Genomic DNA, 5,551 nt, shown 5'->3' with positions numbered 1-5,551 from the left:
TGATTAAAACACTCAAAATTCGATGAAAGAGGTGTTCATCACTTTTATATGTTCAACTGCATAGTGTCGAGGATGTCATAAGGCCTCGAGGCAATCGGATGTAAAAGACAATATTTGTGAGTTTTTTCATTTGTAAATCAGTCAGATTTGACCCAAACACGACAGGAAGGTTAATGGGCCTTTAAAAACATGTGAAATCTTAGGAATGGTGACCCAATATTTTGGTTCATGTATATGTAGTGTATCTTGATATCAAACAGTATCGTGTGTCTTGCATGTATCATGTCTGAAACCTCTCAGAGAAAACACGAGACAGAAAAATAAATCATGATGGGGATGAAAGATAATTATTTGAATGCAGTACAAAAGCGGCACGCTGTCCACATATATTACCATTGTGGACTGAGTTTCCTTTTCCTTTAATTGGTTTTGCATTCCAGGGCTGTCTCATCAGCCTTAATAAAGTTGTTGTTTTTATTTTTATTTTGGGTCCCTTTTGGGTGCAATTTTAGGACATTGTCTTTTAGATCTTCACCTACATCATTTAAGTTACTCAATCAATCTTGGCACGTTCGGCTTTTAAGCGTTCTTATATTGACCAAATATTATGATCCCATCATGTTTCCTAGCAAACAATTATCAATGGCCTAAAGCACCCATTGTTTAGCACTGCATCTTTGTTATTTCAGAACAACAATATCCAATTTGTACCCACATCAATTTAATATAATAGTATATACTATAAATATCAAGTGCATCAGTTTGCCAATAACATGAAAAGACCAAAGAGTACTCTGTTATTACATCATGATTATTTTTTTTCTTTTATATTACTAGAGGCCATCCATCCATTCGCTTCCGCGTTTCAGGGTCGCAGGGGGTGCTGGAGCCTATCCCAGCTGACATAGAGCGAGAGGCAGGGTACACCCTGGACAGGTCACCAGTCTGTCACAGGGCTAACACAGAGGGATAGACAACCATTCACACTCACTCCTATGGGCAATTTGGATTTGGTTAATCCAAATTAGCTAATCAACCTATCCCCATAAACAGCATGTCTTTAGACGGTGGGGGGAAGCCCAAGTACCCGGAGAGAACCCACGCAGACACAGGGAGAACAGAACGCCCCCGGCTTGGTGGTGGAATTGAACTCAGGAACTTCTTGCTGTGTGGCAACAGTGCTAACCACCGTGCCACCGTGCTGCCTTACTAGACGCCATTTCCACCATAAATGCATTCAGAAAAAGGGTAAAGAGATACATAAAAATTCACCACAATGCAGCCACAAGTCCCATAAAAACAAACAAACAACAAAAAAAAGAAAAGAAATATTTGGTTTTGATTAATAACTAGCTCGATCAAACATTCAAAGCTACAATCTTGCTTCATTTAAAATGCTTTTTCTTTGTGTGTTTGGCTGTGTCACTTCCTCATTTTATGATAGATGATGAGATAAAAACCTGTATATAATATATGTGATTTCCCTTCAAAGTTTGTAGCTACAGGCTGATACTAATAAAGAAGAAGCGGTCATTCTGCATCCCCTCTGCCACACGCTTTCTGAAGTTTTATAACTTTGCTGTATCATCTGTATCATCGTGAAGATGTTTCCTGTGTGTGTGTTTGTTTGTGCTGTGATGATTCTGACCCATGCTGCTGGTGAGTATTGTGAGTACAGTTTTATTTGTAAATGGCGGCAAAAAGTTCATTAAGTGTCCTTTTTTCAGTTCTCCCCGAAGGAGGGAGTGGAACTAATCAAACAGGTCAGTAAGCATACTGCAACATTTTTCCAAAAATGTGCCCCTTAAGTTTTTGTCTAATTATATTATCATCTGCAGTTGCATAACATGATTTGAAATTTATTTCCTTTTTGTTTTCTATTCACATGTGGCCAAATGGCTTAATGATTTAACATCAAAACATGTTATTTCTAAGTCACTTTATTGGGTTAATAAGAAAGAAAGTTAAATAAATAATATTTAGATTATAAGATTTAGATTAGTGTCATAAATTAATGAGAAAAACAAACATAAGAAGGGCAAATTCATGAGAAAAATGAAAAAACTGTGTAAACTAAATAGTGTAAATTACTGCAGTTCACCTTTCAAGCTGAAAAGAAGTTTGAACACTTGTGATCGCAGACTACAAGATAAATAATTTAGTGTAGTGGCTTGGCTTTGAGATCAATGTGAATGGCACTTACCATTCTGGAACATTTAAATTTACAATGATGGACTACAAATAAAATAAAGGCAACTAATGTCTGTCTTAAATTGGCACAAGGAAATCATTCCCCTGCTACACACATTTTAGATCCTAGATTCTGATGACAATACATTTTTCACACATTTGTTTTTTCTTGTTAAGTTTTCATTGTTTCATGTAACTTGGTATTTGTTTTCTCGAGAAAAAAACAAAACAAAACATTAGCTTAATGTTATTTAATCAGCAGTGTTTTGTGAAATCTTATTTTTAATACACCTCAGCACTGTAATTATGTGCTCTGCCACTTTCTGGTTGAGTAAACACATGCAGCTGATTTGTTTGGGAGCAACTATAAGGGAAGAGATTTAATGAACTGGCTTCTTGCAAACGTGGCATCGTATTACTGTATCATACCTGACATCAGTGAGGTCTTTAGATTGAGCCATCCTTTTACAAATGTTCGTAAAGGCAGAGTGCAGCATTGCTGATAGAGATATGGACAAAAATCCAAACATACAGTTTGTATTTAAAAGATACTGAGCTGAGTTGAAAACAGTTCAGGTCATGGTTGTTTAGAGAAGTTGAAAAAAGAATGCAACTGGACTTCTTTAAGTTTGTGAAGACATTTCACCTCTCATCCAAGAGGCTTCTTCAGTTCGCCTAGACTTCTTCACAAACCTAAAGGGCTCTGCAGTTTTGTTCATTTTTTATACTCTCTCATACTCTCTTTTATTACTGTAATGGTCACTTTAAACCCACATTTGGGTGTGAATTAAAGCTACAGAGTGTAAATGTTGATCTCTCTCGGAAAAGTGTACAAAAGTGTACAAGTCATAATTTCCCCCAGCCAAAAGTCACCTGGTCAAGAGGTCCTCTGATTGTCCTGGTGGTTGGACTCTGTTGAATGGTCGCTGTTTCCTCTACGTTCCAAGACGCACGACATGGGCTAAAGCAGAGGTAGGTTTATTCCATTTGTATTGTCATCCAAAATGGATTAATCCATATCCTTTTACTGTAACTGAATCCAGATGTTGCTCCCTGCTTTCATCTCTATTGAAGAAAAACTGCTTGTTCATGGGGGCCAACCTTGCATCTGTGCACAGCAGCACAGAGTATCATGGGATTCAGCACCTGATAGTGACTGCCAGTCATGACTACCAAGAAACTTGGATTGGAGGAAGTGATGCACAGGAGGTACTTTGTTTAGCCTGTTTCTATTTATCTATGTCTGAATGAATCAGAAATAGATCCTTCCTGCTGTGCTAATAGAATATACGTAAAGCCGACAACGGGGAGAGTATTTACAATGAAACAAACAATGATAATAGATTAAATCAAAAATAGCATGAAAGACGCCTGAGCTGGAGGTAGGTAGAGAATGCAGAAACACTAGCGTTGCTAAAGCAGCTTTAATAGTGTATCTGTGAGCTTTAACAAATGAAGTAGATATGATCTGGGCTTGCATCAATGTTAGCTCATCTGCTGGGACAGTGGCTAAGCTTGACTATTTGGTCTATGCACGATTTCTCTCATCTAGAACAAGGCCTGGTTATGGACTGATGGAAAGCCTTTCGAGTATTCAAACTGGTGCCCAGGATAGCCCAATAATTTCTGGCGCAACCAGCACTGTCTGCAAATCAATCATAGCGGTAAACCAGAACACAACATTTCACATGATTAATAAATGTGTAAATTATTTTAAGTGATAACAAGTAAAAGTCAAAAGGATTGCCTCAGGTTTTGATTTGTGTTGTACTTTGCTGATTTTTGCTTTTGGATCTTACAGGTTCCAAGTGCTGGGATGATATAGCATGCAGCAAAAGTCGACCTTCTGTTTGTGTCAAGAAAATGTGAAATTTCTGTCAAAATACACACTGTTTGGTGTGCAGTGGCGGCTTTTGTTTTACATTCTTCATTTGGCTTTACAATTTCTGTTTCATCTTTTGTCTCTAGCATAAAAGTTTTGCAACAAAATAAAAAGTCTATGTCATGAATAGTGGCAATCCCAACCCTAGTTCTTAACCCTAGCCTAAACTGTGGAAAAGTAGTTTTTCCCTAAAAAGTATTGCTCATCTTTGCACATCTTTTATCTGTAAACTCTTCTTCCTATGCAATAATAAAACTCTCAAGCATGGCTGTGTGTTGTCTCACTTGTGTTTTAGTGTGTGTGTGTGTGTGTGTGTGTGTGTGTGTGTGTGTGTGTGTGTGTGTGTGTGTGTGTGTGTGTGTGTGTGTGCGTAAAGTCACTTGTGTCTACATATAAAATGAAAAACTCAAAATTTGGTTAGTTTTTTTTATATACATTGAAGTAAAACTATGTATCTGCCAGGGGAAACCTTGCATTTGTGCACAACATCAAAGAGTATCATAAGATTCAGAAGCTGATTATGACTGCTACACATTTATACAAAGCAACCTGGATTGGAGGAACTGATGCACATGAGGTGCGGTCAAAAATGTTTGAGTTAAATATAAAATTATTGCAGGACTGCAGTGGTCCTGCATTAACTGCAGTAACTTATATTTGGTGGTATGAATCGATCAGAGACATGCTTCCATGTGCATATTTGGAAAGTCACAGATGGGGGAAAAGGAAATCCATGCAGAACAGAACAGGCATTGGCGACATCGGTCATCTGATCTGCTGCTTGATTTTGTGGCCTGCCTGAAAAAAGCATTGCCCTATCCTAACTTCTAGAATAATGTTTGGGTTTTGAGTGAACATTTAATTTTTGCAAAATTAAATGTTTCAAGCAGCTGCTCCATGATTGTGCTTTCCGATACTCTTCGATACTAATATAATATTCAGTATATTGACCCATTAAGAAAGCACTTATACTACAGAGACAACCAGACTGACTAGCATTAACTGCTCTTAAGGACATTCTGATAAGCTATTCAAACTTCTAGATCTGCCCATTAATTTATTCACAGACAAACTCAGTTGCTCCATGTGCTGCATATGTCTGTGCAGCATTTCTTTATGTTGCTCCAACAACAGGGTTCTCTCTTTGACCTACTGGTATCAATCCTTCAAACAACAAACTGTCGTTGTAAAAGTGCTGTATCATCAATTCGCAGACAGTATTAGTAACATTTTGCAGAAGTAACACTCCTCAAAACTGAAGCTGACACTGTTTCATAAGAGTTGTTGTTTAATCTTTAACACATTTTTTTAATGCTGGCAGTGTGAACAAACATTCTATGCCTAATCATTACTGAACTCTGCCATTTAGATTTGATTTTTGATTTGATTTTATTGATTAATATTCAAATATCTCAGTGAAGACAGAACAATGATCTACCACAAAGCAAGAAAGCATGAGACAAGGCTAATCAAAAGGTA

General features: G+C 37.3%; 1 pseudogene; it reads left to right on the top strand.

Annotated features, from left to right (window-relative positions):
- The first annotated feature begins 1,604 nt into the window (after window positions 1-1,604).
- LOC113019013 (ladderlectin-like) lies at window positions 1,605-4,329 on the top strand (annotated as a pseudogene).
- The last annotated feature ends 1,222 nt before the right edge of the window (window positions 4,330-5,551 follow it).

This window comes from Astatotilapia calliptera, chromosome 3, assembly GCF_900246225.1.
Source record: "Astatotilapia calliptera chromosome 3, fAstCal1.2, whole genome shotgun sequence".
Taxonomy (NCBI): Eukaryota; Metazoa; Chordata; class Actinopteri; order Cichliformes; family Cichlidae; genus Astatotilapia; species Astatotilapia calliptera.
The sequence above is the reverse complement of the archived record's forward strand: the minus strand, read 5'-3'. Positions and strand labels throughout refer to the sequence as shown.